The 23702-nt window shown below is 36.2% G+C and overlaps 1 protein-coding gene across 8 annotated transcripts in view; it reads right to left on the reverse strand.

Moving 5' to 3' along the window:
* The window catches only part of inpp4b (inositol polyphosphate-4-phosphatase type II B), a 501746-nt gene that overhangs the window by 250915 nt on the left and 227129 nt on the right, over positions 1-23702 (reverse strand). The window contains exon 1 of one of the 8 annotated variants that reach the window (XM_057844288.1): positions 6016-6523. The exons of the other annotated variants lie outside the window; for them this stretch is intronic. The gene's annotated coding sequence lies outside the window, so the exon portion shown is untranslated. Of the gene's footprint in view, positions 1-6015; positions 6524-23702 lie in introns of those variants that run through there. 8 annotated transcript variants of the gene reach the window in all.

Genomic DNA, 23702 nt, shown 5'->3' on the forward strand with positions numbered 1-23702 from the left:
CCCCTCCCCTCCCCACACACACATTCTGTCTCTCATGGTTGAGGTTTACCCAAGTTGACAATTACAGGCCTCTCTAATTTTTTCAACTGGGAGAACTTGCACAATTGCCAAATTTCTGCGTAAATCGGAATGAACCCTTTAGGTACCCCTACAAAATAACTATGCAAAAAGTCCAAAAGTATTGTATTTTGCTTAATGATGAAGGATACACTGCCCTCTGGTTGCAGCATTTTGTCTGGCTGGACTGTCGCCTTGTATGACTGAGAAGCAGACTCAGACGTCTGACATGGATAAAGTAAAGCTGCACTCTGGTTTGGCCCACATCAGGATGTAAGTTGTCTCAGCTAATATATATATTTGTGCATGCATTTGTAATTAAGTTTAAAGCTAAAGCTTGAGGATTTACATGTGCAATCACTGCTCCCTTGGGGGAGACAGTCAACCTCTGCTGCCACCTGCTGGCAACACTGTTGTAGTCCAACATGCCTCCTGGCATGCATTGCAGCACTACAGATGTAAATTACAATCAAAATACCTGTTCTCTGCTAAGTATTTCTGCAGTTACTGTTCTAGTTGTTTCATTAATTGCTAGTAATGGTATTTGGAAACACTTCATTTGACAGTGGCGCCATAAGACTGTCATAAGTCCACCATAAGTCTGACATGACACTGCCATGGGCATTAATGAATGCTTTTGACAGATGTCATTTTGTGTCATCTGGCAAATTATCTCATTTTTGAATGGATGTAAAAGATCCGACCTTGACATAAATTGAGTTAGTGACATAATTTTCCGGATTACATTAAATGACAACCGTTGTCAGCGTTTATTAATGCCTATGATAGCGTCATGTCATAATTATGACGGTCTTATAGCAGTCTCACGACGGCGCTGTAAAAAAACAACAACTGTTACCTATAAACCCAAATAAATCAATAAAGAGGCCACACTGGACTATAAGACACAGGATTCAAAATGAGGGAAAAAGTAGCGGCTTATGGTCCGAAAATTATGGTAGTTAATCATGGCATGACATTCCCTTTAACGCAGCTTCATCTAGTTGATGCATAATGCAAGCCCAACAACTACTACTACTGCGCCTTATAATGCAGTGCGCCCTATATATGAAAAGTTTTAAAATAGGCCATTAATTGAAGGTGCGCCTTATATTCCGATGTCCCTTAAGGGTGCGGAAATACATTTAAAACTATGTACCGTAATTTTTGGACTATATACCGCTACATTTTCCCCTCATTTTGAATCCTGCGGCTTATAGTACAGTGCAGATTATTTGTTGATTTATTTAGGTTTAAGGTAACACTTTATTTGACAGCAGCATCATAAGACTGTCGTAAGACCGTCATTATTATGATATGACACTATGATGGGCATTACTGAATGCCTATGACAGATCTCATTCAGCGTCATCCATCAAATGATGTCACTAACGTCATTTATGTCCAGTTTGGATGTTTTACATCCATTCAAAAGGAAGATAGTTTGCTGGATGACACTAAATGACATCTGTTATAAGCAATTATTAATGCTTATGACAGTGTCATTCATAATTATGATTGTCTTATGACAGTCTTATGACACCGCTGTCAAATAAAGTGTTACCTAAGAAAATCAACAAATAAGCCGCACTGGACTATAAGCCACAGGTATCAAAATGAAGCAAAAAAGTAGTGTCTTATAGTCAGAAAATTACGCTAATTACAGTTACAAATTACTTCTCCCAAAAAGTAATTGCGTTAGTACCTCAGTTACCTGAATGTCGGAGTAATTAGTTACTTGGCAAAGTAATTAGTGATAATTTTCATGGGTTTTTTTTCTTAAAAAAAAAAACAAAAAAAAAAACAGGTCACACAATGTGAACTTTAAAGGGTTTTTGGGACAATTGGCCCTAGCCCAATTCTTTACCCTCCACTTAACTAGACACAAGGGTATTGTGATAACTAGATAGTAACCTTTGCTATGTGTGGAAGTCATTTAAAGTTGTGAATCAACCGTTTAAGTTGTTAAAAATTAGCGGCCGCCATATGTAAACAAAGGGCAATTTCCGTTGAAAATTCTTGTGACTAACAGTGTTGTTAATTTTACTTTAAAAAAGTAATTAATTACAGTTACAAATTACTTCTCCCAAAAAGTAATTGCGTTAGTAACTCAGTTACCTGAATGTAAGAGTAATTAATTACTTGGCAAAGTAACTAGTGATAATTTTCTATATTTTTTTTTTTTCTCAAAAAAAAAACAAAAAAAACAAAAAAAAAAACAGGTCACGCAATGTGAACTTTAAAGGGTTTTTGGGACAATTGGCCCTAGCCCAATTCTTTACCCTCCACTTAACTGGACACAAGGGTATTGTGATAACTAGATAGTAACCTTTGCTATGTGTGGAAGTCATTTAAAGTTGTGAATCAACCGTTTAAGTTGTTAAAAATGCTCCTGTTATTGCATTGCATTAGTTCCCTTCTGTCTACTTTCAACATGTGTAAGTTTTAAAACTGTTTCATCATTTAAAGATAGATCTAAGTCAAGATTTTGCTGATTAAGGAGCATTTCAGATAAAGAAAAAAAAAAAAAAAACCGTGTCTGACATTTGCATCTAGTTCTATATGTGATATCTACCGTATCATATGGGCGTACTTTGTAGGCTATCGACTACAGTCAGGTATTATAGGAGCCACCTAGCATCGCGTTTGCAATGGCGTCTTCCTCACTCCTGCTCTACTCTCTCGTCTCCGTGAGTCCGTCTCTCTCAGACTTTTTTTAATTCAACCAACTTAGTTACGCATAGTAACGGACGCCTTTCCCGCCTCAGTAACGGCGTTGCCAAGATGAGAAAAGTAATTAATTAGATTACTCTACTGAAAAAAATGACGCCGTTATTAACAACACTGGTCATGTCATAATTATGATTGTCTAATGACAGTCTTATGGTGCCACTGTCAAATAAAGTGTTACCAAATACCAAAACTAGCAATTAATGAAACAACTGGAACAGTAACTGAAGAAATATTTAGCACAGAACTAAATTTGATTGTTATTAACATTTGTAGCCCTGCAATGCATGCTCAGAGGCATGTTGGATAACAACAGTGTTGACAGCAGGTGGCAGCAGAGGTTGACTGATGGCCAAATGAAGCTTTTTGAAGCTTTGCAGCCTATTTGTTCAAAGCTTCATGGTGGTTCATTTGGTCTTATGACAGTCTTATGCTGCCGCTGTCAAATAAATTGTTACCTGTTTATATCTTTTGGTGTAAATATCCCATAATACAGTGAGGACACCTCCGGCTTATAGTCCAGTGTGGCTTATCTATTCGAGATGTCCCGATCGATCGTGTCCGATCATGTCATTTTCAAAGTATCGGAATCGGCAAAAAAATATCGGCCATGCCTTTTTTTAATACATATATATTTTTTAATTAAATCATTTTCTAATTGTATTTAACGTTACAGACATAATATGTTACACTCATCCAGAGTCTTTAGTTTAGGCTTACGGTAGGGTTATCTAATTTATGCCGGATAACGGCGGTGATTAATTTTTTAAAAATGTATCACATTAAATATTTAACGCAATTAATGCATGCGTTGCACGACCCACTCAAGCATTGTCGCGCTCAATCTGTAATGGCGCCGTTTTACCCATTTAGAGAGATAAAAGGCAGCATAAAATGAGTACAGTGAATTTTGGCAGCCTTTGGAGCCTTTTTTAATAGGCTGAAGCCTTACAATCCCCCTCCCTACGAATAGAAATATCATGGGAAGCACTGTGGGGAAGCAAGGTAGCAATTAATCTTTTTCTTAACACCTTATGTTATTTCCCAACGCAGAGAAGATATATCAATTGGTAGCACTACGCACAGTTATGGTTCCACTTCCCATCATGCATTTGGGTTGAATGGCTGCAGTATCATTTACTGAAAGCTCAACAAATACACTAGATGGCAATATTTAGTCACAATATACAAAGTCACAAGTCTTTCTCTCCGTGGATCCCTCTCACAGAAAGAATGTTAATAATGTAAATTAGAGCTGAAATGAGTACTCGAGCAACTCGAGTTTAAAAACTGATCCGAGTAATTTTATTCACCTCGAGTAATCCTTTATTTTGACAGCAGTAAGCATCACGTTTTGCTTGGACTACTTTTAATGCGGGACAACGTGCTGTCACGTGCGGAGAGGAGGAAGGGAAAAAAAAAAAAAACTTACTGCAGCCGACAGCCGCCACAAACGACGCCGACGTTGCTAAATACTAGCCCGCACGATGCTACGTTGGTAACAGGTAGCGTCTGATGCATCTCATAGAGATCACATGTATGTTGAACTAGATGCGAAATGACAGACTCGGCCGCGTCTGGGCAGCGTTAGTAAACAGCCGCCATCTTAAAGCAGTAGAGCGCTAAGCGCTAATAAATAAGATTAATGTTACTGTCGCTACTAGATCATGTAACGTTAGCCCTGCGGAGGGCTAGGTTTCAATTAATTATGACCACTGTCGATGCGTGGCTAACGTGTCTTACATACAGGCTTTAACATAACATAGCATTGTGGAGTGATGAGGGTGTAAAGTAAAAACTTCATCATGCTAACTATCAATTTTAGCTCAGTAGTCATTGCTGGATAAAACACCTAGTAGCACTGGTCCCTAATGTGCTCCAATACAGCCTGTATCATACATTTATTTTGAACACTGCAAAAACCCAAAATCCTGTCAGGACTTACAGTTTAGACTAACTTAAAACAAAGAGAAATTCAATTGAAACACGTGGGAAAAAATCCTAACTTTTAAGTGATGTGTCTTATCAAGCGTAACGGCATTTTTAGGTAAGATATATATATATATATATATATTAATAAGATCTAAAGGTTTTTTTGAGTGAAAGCAGTGAATTAGTCTTTTTTTTTTTTTTAATTCTAGTTACATCTGAGATGCAATTGTTGGCTGTTTTCAACAATATACATCGAAAATAAAGACATTGATTGACTGAAAATGGTTCAAGATTAGATGAAATGTCTTGTTTTCTCATGTATATTTATAATTGCTCTTCACCTCAAAATATATTTGTTTTATCCGATTACCCGATTAATCGATAGAATTTTCAGTCAATTACTCGATTACTAAAATATTCGATAGCTGCAGCCCTAATGTAAATGCTACAGTACTTATGTACTGTATGTTGAATGTATATATTCGTCCGAGTTTTATTCATTTTTTCTTAATGCATTGCCAAAATGTATATGATCGGGAAAAATTATCGGGAATGATTGAAATTTGAATCGGGAGCGAAAAAAAAAGCAATCGGATCGGGAAATATCGGGAGATACTCAAATTAAAACGATCGGAATCGGATCGGGAGCAAAATAACATGATCGGATAAACCCTATTATCTATGAACAAATGTCGTATTTGTGTCAAACTTGGTGGGTGGCGACTTTTAGTCAGGTGCGCCTTATAGTCCGAAAATTACGGTACATTTAAAAAACATAATAATAGTAATTTTTTTGGCACCCCTTTACTGGTAAAGTTGGATTCCGGGAGGTTATCTCCTTGAAAAGTAGATCTTGAAGCAAAAAACAATTAGGACCCCTGGTTTAACCCAATCCCATTGACTGCAATAGACGTCCAATCCTTGTCACAATCAAAACGGATTGGACATCTATTGCTGTCAATGGTAGAGATTCTGGCAAAGCTATGGTTTATGCTTGTATAAAATACACATTTTTTTGTTTTGTTTAGTCAGACAAATCTCCTAAACTCATACTTCAAATTCTCATGCTTTTATTTAAAATCAATTGAACTATCATTTTAACCCAAAAAGATGAAAATTGTAGCAACTTCTAAATATTGATATACATGACCGCACTGTGTATCAAATAATCACAGACCTCATTATATCCAAGTACTTCATTCAAACAACCAAAATATTGACCCAAAGCAACCGTACGAGTGAAAACAGGAGTGAAAACGATTATCCAAATACTCCACAATCAGCAAGCCGACTTACGCAAAAGCTCAGACGCCGCCACCAAGCCAGAAGATCACAGAATGAAAGGAGAGGTCACGTAAAGACGGACACGGCAAAGAATCCCAGTTCCCCTTTTGCTTTTGTTTTTTTAAATCTTGACAATCAACAACAATCTCCAGATGTAGGCGTCCCGCGTTTGTCCTCAGCGAGAGTAAGTCCACATGTGGAGCGCTCGGAGGCAGCAACAGGCAAGGCGCGGATGCTTCACAGGCATCTGCTGTGACTGAACGCCGAGGGTCGACGGAGCGAGAGAGCGAGAGGGAGGGACGAGCGACGGTGGGAGGGATGTAAACATCACAGAAGAGGAAGAGACGGACAGGAAGGAAGGGAGGATGGCTGAGGACGGAGAGAGAGAAGGACAGGGAGTGAGGGAAGGGCTCATGAGTCATGCAGGCGAAATATCGCTTGCTTTTGTATCTTATTTTCATGTGATCCCACTATACCGCTCTATTTACCGATGGCTTTGATATATATACTAGCTTTGTAGATACAGTGGTATGAAAAAGTATCTGAACCTTTTGGAATTTCTCACATTTTTGCATTAAATCACCATCAAATCTTGATCTTTGTCAAAATCACACAGATGAAAAAACAGTCTGCTTTAACTAAAACCACCCAAACATTTATCGGTTTTCATATGTTAATGAGGAAAGTATGCAAACAATGACAGAAGGGGGAAAAATAAGTGAACATTTAATATTTTGTGGCCCCCCTTTAGGCAGCAATAACTTCAACCAGACGCTTCCTGTAGCTGCAGAGCCGTCTGGCACATTGATCAGGACTGATCTTGGCCCATTCTTCTCTACAAAACTGCTGTAGTTCAGTCAGATTCCTGGGATGTCTGGCATGAATCGCTCTCTTTAGGTCATGCCACAGCATCTCAATGGGGTTCAAGTCTGGACTTTGACTTGGCCACTCCAGAACGTGTCTTTTGTTCTTCTGAAACCATTCTGAAATTGATTTACTTCTGTGTTTTGGATCATTGTGTTGTTGCAGTATCCATCCTCTTTTAAGCTTCAACTGTCTGACAGACGGCCTCAGGTTTTCCTGCAAAACATCCTGATAAACTTTTGAGTTCATTCTTCCATTAATGATTGCAAGTTGTCCAGGCCCTGGTGCTGCAAAACAGCCCCAAATCATGATGCTCCCTCCACCATGCTTCACGGTGAGGATGAGGTGTTGGTGAGCTGTTCCTCCACACATGATGTTGAGCGTTACTCCAAAACAATTCAACTTTGGTTTCATCAGTCCACAAAATATTTTGCCTAAACTTCTGTGGAGCGTCTAAGTTCCTTTTTGAAAACATTAAACGAGCAACATTTTTTTTTTAGACAGCAGTGGCTTCCTCAGTGTCGTCCTCCCATGAACACCATTCTTGGCCATAGTTTTATATATAATTGATGTGTGCACAGAAATATTGGACTGTGCCAGTCATTTCTGTAAATCTTTAGCAGACACTGTATGGTTCTTTTTTACCTCTCTGAGTATTCTGCGCTGAACTCTTGGCGTCATCTTTGATGGACGCCCACTCCTTGGGAGAGAAGCAACAGTGCAAAACTCTCTCCATTTGGAGACAACTTCTCTGACTGTCGATTGATGAACATCCAGACTTTTAGAGTTCAGACAGCTCTTTTGCCCAAGTCATGATGCACATCAGACAATTCTTTTTCTCATCAAGACAATTCTTACCAGGTGTGTGTTTTATAGTGGGCAGGGCAGCTTTAAACACCTCATCAGTAATTGGGCACACACCTGATTTCAATTGTTTGGTTGTTTGCTTTTTAAATCTCCTTAGGCAGAGGGTTCACTCACTTATTTTTCTCCCTTCTGTCATTGTATGCATGCTATCCTCATTAAAATATGAAAACCGATAAATGTTTGGGTGGTTTTAATTAAATCACTCTTTTTACATCTGTGTGATTTTGACTAAGATCAGATTTGATGGTGATTTTATGCACAAATGTGAGAAATTCCAAAAGGTTAAGATACTTTTTCATCCCACTGATTACAGTTTTTGTCCAAATCATGTCATTTACACATCAAAAATGGTGGACATTAAGGGACACCAGGCTTTTATTTTTTTCTTGAGGCAAAAGACAGAGTTCGGCCAAAATTTTACCAAAAACACATTCAATTCTAATAAACAAAATTTCCCATTCATTTCCAAAAGGCCAATTCGCCATTCCATTGACAGAGGGTTAGGGGAATCGGGTTGCCGGTCTTACCAAATGCGCTACTGCCCTCCAGTGGCCAGTTTTATTGCTTTAAAATGGATTTTCAGCGTTGTGCTTTGGAGCTAAGTTAAATCAGAACCCACAGATGACTCTTGTGAAAAAAAATGTAAAAGATAAATACGTCTTTGGGACACTGAAACAATTAAAAATAGAACGTATTTATACTAGGGCTGTCAAAATTATTGCGTTAACGGGCGGTAATTTTTAAAATTAATCACGTTAATATATTTGCCGCAATTAATGCACATGCCCTGCTCAAACAGATTAAAATGACAGTACAATGTAATGTCCGCTTGTTACTTGTTTTTTGGTGTTTGGCGACCTCTGCTGGCGCTTGGGGTCCAACTGATTTTATGGGTTAGTACCATGAGTGAGCATGGTGTAATTATTGACATCAACAATGGCGAGCTACTAGTTTATTTTTTGATTGAAATTTTACAAATTTTAATAAAACGAAAACATTGAGAGGGGGTTTCTATACTTGTACTAACATTTATCTTTCAAGAACTACAAGTCTTTCTATCCATGGATCGCTTTAAGAGAATGTTAATAATGTTAATGCCATCTTGTTGATTTATTGTTATAATAAACAAATACAGTACTTATGTACCGTATGTTGAATGTATATATCAGTTTTGTGTCTTATCTTTCCATTTCAACAATAATTTACAGAAAAATATGGCATATTTTATACATGGTTTGAATTGTGATTAATTACGATTAATTCATTTTTAAGCTGCAATTAACTCGACTAAAAATTTTGTTTAACAGCCCTAATTTATATGTTTTTGGGAGCAAATTAACCTAAATACTAGGGTTGTTCCGATCATGTTTTTTTGCTCCCGATCCAATCCCGATCGTTTTAGTTTGAGTATCTGACGATCCCGATATTTCCCGATCCGATGGCTTTTTTGTTTTGCTCCCGATTCAATTCCAATCATTCCCGATAATTTTTCCCGATCATATACATTTTGGCAATGTATTAAGAAAAAAAATGAACAAAACTCGAATATATACATTCAACATACAGTACATAAGTACTGTATTTGTTTATTATGACAATAAATCCTCAAGATGGCATTTACATTATTAACATTCTTTCTGTGAGAGGGATCCACGGATAGAAAGACTTGTAATTCTTAAAGTATAAATGTGACTTTGTATATTGTGACTAAATATTACCATCTAGTGTATTTGTTGAGCTTTCAGTAAATGATACTGTAGCCATGGCCAAATGCATGATGGGAAGTGGAACCATGACTGTGCGCAGTGCTACCAATTGATATATCTTCTCTGCGTTGGGAAATAACATAAGGTGTTAAGAAAAAGATCAATTGTTACCTTGCTTCCCCACATTGCTTCCCATTATATTTCTAAACGCGGGAAGAGAGATTGTAAGGCTTTAGCCAATTAAAAAAAGGCTTCTAAGGCTGCCAAAATTCACTCTACTCATTTTACGCTGCCTTTTGTCTCTCTATGTGGGTAAAACGACGCCATTACAGATTGAGCACGACAATGCGTGAGTGGGTCGTGCAGGGCATGCATTAATTGTGTTAAATATTTTAACGTGATACATTTTTTAAAAAACTAATTACCGCTGTTATCGGGATAAAATTGGTAACCCTACCTTAAGCCTAAACTAAAGACTCTGGATGAGTGTAACATATTATGTCTGTAACGTTAAATACAATTAGAAAACGATTTAATTAAAAAATATATATATATTAAAAAAAGGCATGGCCGATATTTTTTTGCCGATTCCGATACTTTGAAAATGACTTGATCGGGACATCTCTACTAAATACCAACCATCACAACAAAGCTACCATTTTTCTTTATTTTGTTTTAACGTTATAATCATGTTGATGTTCCAATTTGCAAATATGTTGTGAAAAATAAAAATCCTGTTCAATGGGAAAAAAAATATATATTTCTTAACCCATACATCTCTAAATAATACATTTTAGAGCTATAATTGCAATACCGTGAAACTGCAACATTTTTCTTATACCGGCACATGCCTAGTACCAATACACCCCTAATGCATACTGTATAATTCTTTTGCACAATGGCTTCAATGAATCCCTCCTGTGAAAAACAAGCACATCAAACCACAGAACCAAAACACCTCCCTTCCACTTAATCAGCAACACCAAACCAAGCTTTAACCTGCCTTCGCTGGCATGTCGGATTAGCGAGTAATTCTCCCGGAACAAAGGACGCGGTGGTGCGCAGCCCCTTATCACCCCGCGCAGGTACACATGCAAACACAAGCAGACATTTTAAACACATTTGCACACCCACTTAGCGGAACTTAACATTTTGAACCGCACTCCATCGCGGCGATGACCTGCGCGCCGAGAGGATGAAAACCAAAATCTCCCACAATGGCGTCAATGCGCTCTTATTGACCATGACAATGAGGTACTGAAGCGCACTTTGATATGCGAATCCCCTACTTAGAATGCCCACACATGCCAAGAACAAGTTTAAATCTACTTAAGGGAGCGCGTTTTAAAACGGAGAGGCACTCAATAAAGCGCAGACCTCTTCCAAGGCCATTGACGCCCACCTGTTGTTGTTCCTGTTTATTCATAGGCCAATATCACTATGACAACTTTAGCGCTGTCGGTGTACTTCATGTGCGTCGAATGAAGAGGAATAATTAACTGAAGTGGTTTGGGGGCAATTCTGGGACACTTTCTGTTGATTTTGGGGAAGTTCAGAGTCACTTCATGTATTTTGAGTCACTTCTTGTTGGTTTTGGGGAATTTCCGGGCCACTTCCTATTGAGTTTTGGTCCCTTACTGTTGATTCAAGGGCGATTCGAGGTCACTTCCTGCATTTTGGGTCATTTCTTAATGGTTTGGGGAGTTTCTGAGCCACTTCCTATTGATTTTCAGTCACCTCCTGTTGATTTGGAGGAATTTCTGGGCCACTTCCCATTAATTTTGGGTCACTTACTGTTGATTTTAGGGCAATTCGGGGTCACTTCATGCATTTCGAGTCACTTGTTATTGGTTGTGGGGAATTCCCGGGACACTTCCTATTGATTTTAGGTCACTTGTATTTTGGGTCATTTATTGGGTTTTGGGGAATTTCTATGCCACTTCTTATTGAGTTTTGGTCCCCTACTGTTGATTTTAGGGAAATTCAGGGTCACTTCCTGCATGTTGGGTCATTTCTTAATGGTTAGGGGAGTTTCTGAGCCACTTCCTATTGATTTTCAGTCACCTCCTGTTGATTTGGAGGAATTTCTGGGCCACTTCCTATTAATTTTGGGTCACCTACTGTTGATTTTAGGGCGATTCAGGATCACTTGATGTATTTTGAGTCACTTCTTATTGGTTTTGGGGAATTCCCGGGACACTTCCTATTGATTTTAGGTCACTTCTTGTTGATTTTAGGGAAATTCAGGGTCACTTTTGGTATTTTGCGTCACTTCTTATTGGTTTTGGGGAATTTCTATGCCACTTCTTATTGAGTTTTGGTCCCTTACTGTTGATTTTAGGGAAATTCAGGGTCACTTCCTTCATTTTGGGTCATTTCTTAATGGTTTGGGGAGTTTCTGAGCCACTTCCTATTGATTTTCAGTCACTTCCTGTTGATTTGGGGGAATTTCTGTGCCACTTCTAATCAATTTTTTTTTGTCACTGTTGGTTTTAGGGCAATTCAGGGTCACTTTATGTATTTCGAGTCACTTCTTATTTGTTTTGGGGAATTCCTGGGACACATCCTATTGATTTTAGGTCACTTCTTGTATTTTGGCTCACCTCTTATTGATTTTGGGGAATCACTATGCCACTTCCTATTGAGTTTTGGTCCCTTACTGCTGATTTAAGGGCAATTCAAGGTCACTTCCTGCATTTTGGGTCATTTTCTTAATGGTTTGGGAAGTTTCTGAGCCACTTCCTATTGATTTTCAGTCACCTCCTGTTGATTTGGTAGAATTTCTGTGCCACTTCTTATTCATTTTTTGTCACTTAGCATTGATTTTAGGGCAATTCAAAGTCACTTCATGTATTGCGAGTCACTTCCTATTGGTTTTGGGGAATTTCCGGGACACTTCCTACTGATTTTAGGTAACTTCCTATTCATTTTCTGGCAATACAGAGTCTTCTTATTTGTTTTCTGACTTCTTATTGGTTTTGGGGAATTCCCGGGACACTTCCTATTGATTTTAGGCTACTTCTTGTTGATTTTGGGGCAACTCAGGGTCACTTCCTCTATTTGGGTCACTTCTTATTGGTTCTGGGGGATTTCTGAGCCACTTCCTATTGAGTTTTGGTCCATTACTGTTGATTTTAGGGCAATTCAAGGTCACTTCCTTCATTTTGGGTCATTTTTTAATGGTTTGGGGAGTTTTCTGAGCCACTTCTTGTTGATTTTCAGTCACCTCCTCATTGATTTGGCAAAATTCCTGTGCCACTTCATTACAAATTTTTTGTCACTGTTGGTTTTAGGGCAATTCAGGGTCACTTCAGGTATTTCGAGTGACTTCTTATTGGTTTTGGGGAATTCTCGGGACACTTCTTATTGATTTTAGGTCACTTCTTGTATTTTGGGTCACTTCTTATTGGTTTTGGGGAATCTCTATGCCACTTCTTATTAACTTTTAGTCCCTTACTGTTGATTTTAGGTCAATTCAGGGTCCCCAAGAAGTGATTCAAAATACATAAAGTGACCGTGAATTGCCCCAAAATCAATAGGAAGTGACTGGAAATCAATAGGAAGTGGCCCGGAAATTCCCACAATCCAATAAAAGGTGACCCAAAATACAAGAAATAACCCTGAGCAAAACAAAATACACCTTTTGTTCGCTTTGATTTTAGATGATTTTTTAAATTATATTTTTTATATTTATTTATTAATTTTATTTATTTATTTTTAGATGATTTTTAAAAATATAAATGAAGTGAATCTAGGAGGAAAAACACATGGGACTAGAAACCTTTTTAAATCCTCACAATTTTTGGTAAACAAATTATGACCACCAACAGAGATTTTTTTGTGGGTCCGAGTTTAAAATCAATAGGAGTGAATGGAAAACATTTCATGGATCTTCTCTATGATGTGGGTTATATTTTTGTCACATTTTTTGGTGAAACAGGATGTTTTGGGCAAAAACTAAAAACAATATTTGTTTGCCTTGTTTTTGTGAATTTTTTGATCGGTGAATGGTGTGATTCAGAAAAAAATGTGGGCCTTAGATAACTTATGAAGTTTTCTGAGGCTGTTTGGGTATAAAAACATGAGGCTTTGGGTGAACTGTGTTGTTTGGGGGCAATCAAAATGTTCCCTGCCGGTTTTTGGGAACATTGGGAACCGACCGTTTTCTGGTGATTTTCGACAAGACACATCTTAACAAGGGTATAATATAATTTTCAGAGTTATTCATCGTCTTTGTATTGAATCAGAGTCAGCGTTAAAATCAAAACTTTGACTTTATTTTTGTCACATTTTGGCTGAAACAGGATGTTTTGGACAAAAACTAAATACAATATTTGTTCACCTTGTTTTTTTGTGATATTTGACAGGTGAATCATCTGATTAAAAAATAAGGAACTAGATATATAGATATACAGTATATATATATATATATATATATATATATATATATATATATATATATATATATATATATATATATTTTTTTTTAAATCAAAAATAATAACCACCAATAGAAAAAAAAATCGCGGGTCCACGTTGATATGAGTGATTGTAATTGTATCTGTGGGTCTTTTTGATGTTGGAAATTATTAGGGATATTTTTGTCAAATTTTGGTGGAACAAAAACTTTTGAATACACTCTTTGTTTACCTTGATTTGAGATGATTTTTTATGTTTTTGTTTTTGTTTTTTTTTGTTTGTTTTTTTTTTACGTAAATGATGTTAATCTAGGGGGAAAACATAAGGACTAGAAACCTTTTGAAATTCTCACAATCTTTGGTCAAAAACAATGACCACCAATAGAGATTTTTTTTTGTGGGTCGGGGTTGAAAATCAATATGGGTGAATAACATTTTTTCTTTGGGTCATTTTGATGTTGTTTGGAATTGAATGGGGATTTTTTTGTCAAATTTTGGTGGAACAAATGCTTTACAAAAAATGAATACACTCTTTGTTCGACTTGATTTTAGAAGATTTTTTTATGTTTTTGACTTTTTTTTTTTTTTTTTAGATAAATGATGTCAACATAGGGGAAAAACATGGGACTAGAAACCGTTTGAATTTTAGTAAAAATTTTGGTAAAAAACAATGACCACCAATAGATTTTTTTGTCGGTCCGTGTCTAAAATCAATATGAGGGAATACAATTTTATCTGGGTCATTTTTGATGTTGTTTGGAAATGAATGGGACTTTTTTGTCAAATTTGGGTGGCACAAACACTGCACTCTATGTTCGCCTTGGTTTTAGATAATTATTGATGTTTTTTGATTAGAGGTTTTTTTTTTTTTTTAGGTAAATGATGTGAATCTGGGGGTCCAACGTATGGGACTAGAAACCTTTTGAAATTCTCACAATTTTTGGTCAAAAACAATGACGACCATAGAGATTTTTTTGTGGGTCCGGGTTGAAAATCAATATGGGTGAGTTAGTAACATTTTTTCTTTGGGTCATTTTGATGTTGTTTGGAAATGAATGGGGATATTTTTGTCAAATTTTGGTGGAACAAACGCTTTACAAAAAACGAATACACTCTTTGTTTGACTTGATTTTAGAAGACTTTTTTATGTTTTTGAGTTTTTTTTTTTTTTTTTTTTTTTTAGATAAATGATGTGAACATAGGGGAAAAACATGGGACTAGAAACCGTTTGAAATTTAGTAAACATTTTGGTCAAAAACAATGACCACCAATAGATTTTTTTGTGGGTCCGTGTTTAAAATCAATATGAGGGAATACAATTTTATCTGGGTCATTTTTGATGTTGTTTGGAAATGAACGGGATATTTTTTGTCAAATTTGGGTGGCACAAACACTGCACTCTATGTTCGCCTTGGTTTTAGATAATTATTGATGTTTTTTGTAGGGCTGTCAAACGATTAAAATTTTTAATCGAGTTAATTACAGCTTAAAAATTAATTAATCGTAATTAATCACAATTAATCGCAATTCAAACCATCTCTAAAATATGCCATATTTTTCTGTAAATTATTGTTGGAATGGAAAGACACACGACGGATATATACATACAACATACTGTACATAAGTACTGTATTTGTTTATTGTAACAATGAATCCACAAATGGCATTAACATTCTTTCTGTTAAAGTGATCCACGGATAGAAAGACTTGTAGTTCTTAAACGATAAATGTTATAGTTACAAGTTATAGTAATTTTATATTAAAACCCCTCTTCATGTTTTCGTTTTAATAAAATTTGTAAAATTTTCAATCAAAAGTAGAGTTAATATAGTAATAAGAAGAATAAAAATAACAATAATAAAAATAGAGTGGCCAAAGAGTGTATTTTGCATAGCTATTTTGATATGGAATGCCAGTTCATTTTGCGTTGTTGTTAAACTATGTCAGAATAGGGCCTCATTACTATAGACTGAAGTGCTTCTCTTTTTGTGAACATTATTTTTTTTTGGGAGAAATAGGAATATTATTTTTGTTGTGCTTTCACTAAACGATACTTACAGAGGGGAGAACAAGTATTTGATACACTGCCAATGGGAAAACCCATTGGCAGTGTATCAAATACTTGTTCTCCTCACTGTATGTTTGTTGTGAAGGAGTTGCCAATAAACGGCGCGGTCCAAAGAACGCCTGTGTCCACTCGCCTTTACTGTATAACATATATCTGTACATATCTTACCCAAAATACAACAAGAGACACATAATTGCCACTAAAAGAAAGAAAACTTAGCGAAATATGTGTGGAGCACAAATAGCAATTTGCATTGCATTGTGAATACAGCATAAACGTCTCACAACTACTAATTCTCCCACGTTGAGAAGAAATAACATGAGTATGGAACGGCGCTGCCCCCAAGCGGCCGGTGGCATTCTCTTCACTCTTAATGTCCATAAACGGCCTCACTGTTTGAGGCAATATGGGAGATGGTCATTCACCCAAGCGCCAGCAGAGGGCGGCAAAACTCCATAACAACAAGGGAGCGTTTCACTGTACTGTCATTTAAATCTGTCTGAGCGGGACATCTGCGTTAATTGCGTCAAATATTTTAACGTGATTAATTTAAAAAATTAATTAATGCCCGTTAACGCGTTAATTTTGACAGCCCTAGTTTTTTGATGAGTTTTTTTTTTGTTTTGTTTTTTAGGTAAATGATGTGAGTCTGGGGGTCCAACGTATGGGACTAGAAATCTTTTGAAAATCTCACATTTTTATGTCAAAAATAATGACCACCAATAGATATTTTTTTTGTGGTTCCGAATTGAAAATCAATAAGAGTGAATGGAAAACATTTTATGGATCTTGTGTTGTGGGTTGTATTTTGTCACATTTTTGGTGAAACAGGATGTTTTGGACAAATACTAAATACAATATTTGTTCGCCTTGTTTTTGTGAATTTTTTGATAGGTGAATAAATGATGTGAATCAGGGAAGAAAATGTGGGGTTTAGATATCTTATGAAGTTTTCTGGGGGTGTTTTGGGTATAAAAACATGAGGTTTTGGGTGAACCGAGTTGTTTGGGGGCTATCAAAAAATGGTCCCTGCTGGTTTTTGGGAACATTGGGAACCGATCGTTTTCTGGTGATTTTTGACAACACACATCTTAACAAGTGTATAATATAATTTTCAGAGTTATTCATCGTCTTTGTATTGAATCAGACTTGGCGTAAAAATCAAAACTTTGTACTAACATGACCAAAAAATTGAAAAACAAGTGAATGCCTTGCAGCGTTTTTATTTTTTTTTGGGAGGGACCGCAGGAAGCTTTAATCTTTTCCAACGCTTAGCGCGATTATCGCGTGTTAAATCGCAGGCGCCCGCTTGTAATTGCCGTAGCGTTTTTCCCCCTCTACACGCTCGAACAATTTTGCGATAACTCTTATCTGGCATCCGAGTACAAATTAGCACGTGGATACAAGCGGAGCGTAAGATTAATTATAAAGTGGACGACGAGGAACAACAACAACAATGGAAACGGGAGCGGCGGGGGGATAAAAAAATCAATTCGGGGCTTTATTAAGAGAGGAGATTAAGCGCTAAATCAATATTTTAATATCCAAGCGATATTAAATTCGGCTACAACGGCGTCGTAATGTCAATGTTTGAAACGTTTTACAGTCTTAATTAGCTTGTTTGAGTAAGTGTGCTGAAAAGAGCGATAGATTAATAGCAAGCGTTGTAAGAAATAGTGTTGTAACTCAAAAAACGGAGTTGGGATTAACTATCAAGACCTGCACTTCTATGGAGGAAGATTTGTGTCTTTATTATTCAATCCAAAAAAAGTTGCTTCAATCAAATAAAAAGTTGCTTCAATCAAAATATATATTTTCAATCGAAGAAAAAGTCACTTCAACTTCACAACATTTTTGATTGAAGTCATGCAATTTTGCTTTTGGACCACATTTTGGCTAGGACATTTGTGTCTTTATTATTCAATCAAAAAATAAGTTGCTTCAAACAAATATATATATTTTTTTCAATCGAAGAAAAAGTCACTTCAATAAAAAAAAATGTGTTTGAATGCAAAAATAAATTTGAAACTCCCAAAAATATATTTGAAAACTTTTTTTCTTTGATTGAATTTATTATTATTATTTTTTTAAATTTAAGTCAAATTTCTTTTTGATTGAAACAACATTTTTGATTGAAGTCATGTAATTTTGCTTTTGGACCACATTTTGGCTAGGACATTTGTGTCTTTATTATTCAATCAAAAAATAAGTTGCTTCAAACAAAAATATATTTTTTTCCAATCGAAGAAAAAGTCACTTCAATAAAAAAAAAAAAAAAAGTGTTTGAATGCAAAAATACATTTAAAACTCCCAAAAATATATTTGAAAACTATTTTTCTTTGATTGAATTTTTTTTTAAATTTATTTAAGTCAAGTTTCTTTTTGATTGAAACAACATTTTTGATTGAAGTCATGTAATTTTGCTTTTGGACCACATTTTGGCTAGGACATTTGTGTCTTTATTATTCAATCAAAAAATAAGTTGCTTCAAACAAAAATATATACATTTTCAATCGAAGAAAAAGTCACTTCAATTAAAAAAATGTGTTTGAATGCAAAAATAAATTTGAAACTCCCCAAAATATATTTCAAAACTATTTTTCTTTGAACATATATATATATATTTTTTAAATTTAAGTCAAGTTTCTTTTTGATTGAAACAACATTTTTGATTGAAGACATGTAATTTTGCTTTTGGACCACATTTTGGCTAGGACATTTGTGTCTCTATTATTCAATCAAAAAATAAGTTGCTTCAAACAAAAAAAATATTTTTCAAAAGAAAAATCACTTCAATCAAAAATTTTTAAAAATTCAAGCGTAGAAAAAAAGGTTTGAATGTGAAAAAATATTTGAGACTCAAATTCGCATTTGAACACTTCATTTTTCATTCAAACTGTTTTCTTTGATTGAAGCAATCGTTTTTGGGTTTGAGCCGTATTAGGGGTAGGACATTTGTGTCTAAATCATTAAAATCACAATAAAAGTTGCTTTAATCAAAAAACTATTTTTAGTTAAAGAAAAAAATAATTTGCAAAAATATATTTTTTTGAACATATTTTTTTTTTATTTGAAATATATTTTTTATTGAAGTGTCACTTTTTTTGAAAAGCAAAAAGTTTTAAACTCTTTCTTTTTTCAGTGGAAAAAGCTTTGAAGGCACTTTTTTTTTTTAAATGAAAAAAGTTCTGAAGGCACTTTTTTACGATTGAATCATTTTGACACAAATATTCAACTTCAACACCAGTTCCTGTGTGTTTGAGTGGCAGGTGACTACGTCAATGGCATAAAAGTATGACGCAAGAATAATGGCCACCAGGGCTCCATCCAGCCATCGGACTCTGCTGGAGTCCAAGCCGAATATAGGACACCGGTAAGGGGGTGTGACATCGGCATCCCACCGATCACTTATCTCAAATGTTGTTTCAATCAAAAAAAAAACCTTGACTTAAAAAACAAAAAAACAACATTTCAAGCAAAGAAAAATAGTTTTCAAATATAAATTTTGGGGAGTTTCAATTTTATTTTTGCATTCAAACACATTTTTTTTTTTGATTGAAGTGAATTTTTCTTCGATTGAAAATATATATTTTGATTGAAGCAACTTTTTTTTTTTTGATTGAATAATAAAGACACAAATTTACCTCCATACACTTCAACTTTATTTAGTATTTAACTTATATTTTCTATTCTCGTCATGTGCGCTCTTTTGTCGGGTGTCCAAAAATTTTGAATAGTATGTTGAATTCTGCAGTTTTCTCTTTAAAGGGAGCTTTGAATAGCTCAAATAAAGTACATTCTTGGCACTTTTGATTGTAAAAAGGTGAATTATCATCGCTGATGAAAAGGAACCCTTGAAGTCAAGGTACAACAGTTTACCGCTTTAATGAGTTCGTCTGAATTGTCAGGCCGGACTATTTTTTCATTATTATTATTGCTACTACTACTTAACGCCACAAGGACAGAGTCAGTTTCCCTAGCAACTGCAAACTTAGCAAGAGTGTTGAGGAACGTTGAGGGACCCAAAAAAAAAATCTCAAAATCACACGTTTGCCTCACTGGATGCCATGGACGGCGCTAAACGTCCAATTCCAGTGGCGCTACAAATACAGTCCCTGACAAAAATCTTGTCGCTTATCCATTTTGTAGAAACAATTGCTAACTAGCACTGCAAGCAGGACTCAACGGGCCCACGGGAGTCCTGTGTTGATTTCTCCAATTTTTTTTCTGTGATTTTTTGGGGGGGTCGTTATTTTTTTTTCCCTTCGAGGAGGAGTCAGTCTCGTAAAAAAGGCCATTTCCTGTTCCCAGCAGGGGGCGCCAGGCCTAATGCATGATATTTCAGTGAAGTCGAGTTCAGGCTGGGATACATCACGTATAGGGCTGCAGCTATAGAATATTTTAGTAATCGAGTAATCGACTGAAAATTCTATCGATTAATCGAGTAATCGGATAAAACATTTTTTTAGGTGAAGAGCAATTATAAATATACAAGAGAAAACAAGACATTTCATCTAATCTTGAACCATTTTCAGTCAATCAATGTCTTTATTTTCGATGTATATTGTTGAAAACAGCCAACAATTGCATCTCAGATGTAACTAGAATAAAAAAATAAATTAAAAAAAAGACTAATTCACTGCCTTCACTCAAAAAACCTTTGGATCTTATTAAAATATATATATATATATATATATATATATATATATATATATATATACCTTAAAATGCCTTTACGCTTGATAACACACATCACTTAAAAGTTAGGATTTTTTCCCCACGTTTCAATTAAATTTCTATTTGTCTCAAGCCATTTTTAAGTTCTAGTTAAGTTTTAAGTTAGTCTAAACCAGACATGTCCAAAGTCCGGCCCGGGGGCCAAATGCGGCCCGTGGTCAAATTTCATCCGGCCCCCAGCCTCTGTCATAAAATCAATAATGTCTGGCCCGTACACAGACTTAAAAAATTGGTCAGAAGTACTGCAACCAGCATATGAAGTAGCTTACACACAAAATGCTGCTCCTCATTTACCCACTAAAAGGCAGCAGCACTTTAACCCTTTATTGCCAAATGTATCATATATGATACACCTAAAATTTCATGATTTTGAGACTAATTTAGAATTTTGACATTTCTTTTTGAAAGAAAAAAAAAACAAAAACGATGGATGCAAGTCAACACATGCATTTGCAGGTTCTATGAGAAAAAAAAACATGATTTAGCACGGGTTATAGATATTAGAGCGCTTATTACACATATTCATTTTGACTTTGCTTTTTACAAATTTGAAAAATTGGTTTCATTAGGACCTTATTTTTCAAATTTTGGGATTCTCTGATAATTGCTTCATGTTGCAGGTATTGAAGAGCTAAGCAACATGACCCATTACTTCCATTTTCTAAAATGGCGACAATCGACAAAAAAAAGAAAGTTGACTATGACGGCCGACGCATCAAGGATAGGTGGAAATTGGACTATTTCTTCACTAAAATACGCAATAGCTGTGTCTGCCTCATTTGCAAAGAGACAGTCGCTGTTTTTAAAGATTTCAATGTTAGCTAATATTACCAAACAAGACACGCTGACATGTACTGCAAGATTACAGGGAAGATTTGCAGCGAGAAATTGAAGCAACTTGAAGCTAGTTTAATATCACAGCAGCAGTATTTCGCAAGAGCCCGAGAGTCGAAAGAGAACGCCACAAAGGCTAGTTGTAAGATTGTTGAAATTATTCAATTAAAAAAAATAATAAAGCAAATGTGACACACTGAATGGCTTGTTAAAATTTGCTTAAATATATTGTTGTACGTAAAGGAAGTCAGCCAAGGTCGGCCCCCCACATTTTTACCGCACCAAATCTGGCCCCCTTTGCAAGAAGTTTGGACACCCCTGGTCTAAACTGTAAGTCCTGATAGGATTTTGAGTTTTTGCAGTGTTCAAAATAAATGTATGATACAGGCTGTATTGGAGCACATTAGGGACCAGTGCTACTTGGTGTTTTATCCAGCAATGACTACTGAGCTAAAATTGATAGTTAGCATTATTGAGGTTTTTTTTTTATACCCTCATCACTCCACAACGCTATGTTATGTTAAATCCTGTATGTAAGACACGTTAGCCACGCATCGACAGTGGTTATAATTAATAGAAACCTCGCCCTCCGCAGGGCTAACGTTACGTGAGCTAGTGAATAACGTTAATCTTATTTATTAGCGTTTAGCGCTCTTTATTAGCGCTTAGCGCTCTACTGCTTTAAGATGGCGGCTGTTTACTAACGCTGACCAGACGCGGCCGATTCTGTCATTTCGCATCTAGTTCAACATACAAGTGATCTCTATGAGACTCATTAGACGCTACCTGCTATCAACGTAGCATCGTGCGGGCTAATATTTAGCAACGTCGGCATCGTTTTTAGCGGCTGTCGGCTGAGGTTTTTTTTTTTTTTTTTTGCTTCTTCCTCTACGCACGTGACATCAGCGCGTTGTCCCGCATTAAAAGTCGTCCGAGCAAAACGTGATGCTTAGAACTGTCAAAATAAACGATTACTCGAGGTGAATAAAATTACTCGGATCAGTTTTTAAACTCGAGTTACTCGAGTTGCTCAAGTATTCGTTTCAGCTCTAATCATATACATGCCAAATATGAAAAAGATTGAACGTTGTATGGGGGAGTTATGAGTCATTTTCTGAATTTGGTGTTTTGTCAAAAAAATGTCGGACTTTGGCACCCCATCGACTTTGGCACGATGAAAAATACATCGTATCTTTTTTTCTCCTACAGATGAAGTAGCAGAGTGTGAAGCAACAGCCTGAATGAGTCAAAGCAGTTCTTCACTGCTGTCATCAGATGAACCAATTTATCCGTAATATATTTCATTGAAAAGTACATAGTATTCCCCCCCCCCCCCCACAGAAGTAGTAGCAGAGTGTTAACCCTAAACCCTAACCCTAAAAAAACGCCCCGCACAGGTCAGCCCGTGAATGAAAACTCACCATTTTGATATGTGCAAATTTTAGTGAGTTTTCGAGCATGTTCAGAACTTCAAATTGGCCATTTTCATTTGCCCTGAAGAAGCCCTAACCCTAAACCCTAACTCTAATCCCCAAATAAGCCTGACTTTGGTACTCTGCCCAGGTCAGGCCCGTGAATGAAAACTCACCATTTTGATAACTTAACATCTCATATGTCTCATGAAGAGTCTTACCAATTTTGAGGAGGATCCAACTAACTGCCTCAGCGCAATGGTAACATCTCATACTGTATGTCTCATGAAGAGTCTCACCAATTTTGATGATGATCCAACTAACTGCCTCGGCGCAATGGTCTCAAACATGCACCCTGGTTTTCGACAAAAAATGGCATGTTTTTCAATATTCAATCCAAAATACCCAATTTCCTGTTGGGTTTGGAATATGGGTGCAAGAGACTTTTTGAAGAATTTTGGGCCAAGGTATTGACTGCCCAAATTTCATCGCTCTCTCTACGGTGAAAAAACCTAAATGGAGAGGCCTTTTTTCTTTAAATTCCAGGGGGCGCCACTCAGCCATTTTTTGACATGTTTTCACAATGTTGCCAAATTATTGAAATTTTCGCGAATCCGCATGTTTGGGCAAATTTTGGTGAGTTTTTGAGCATATTCAGACCTCCAAATGGGCCATTTTCATTTGCCATGAAGAAAGAATAATAATAATCCTTTGCAGAACAATAGGGCCTTCGCACCATGTTGGTGCTCGGGCCCTAATAACCTGACATTTAATTATTTTAGAAATGGCTCAT

Source organism: Corythoichthys intestinalis, chromosome 8 (assembly GCF_030265065.1).
Source record: "Corythoichthys intestinalis isolate RoL2023-P3 chromosome 8, ASM3026506v1, whole genome shotgun sequence".
NCBI lineage: Eukaryota > Metazoa > Chordata > Actinopteri > Syngnathiformes > Syngnathidae > Corythoichthys > Corythoichthys intestinalis.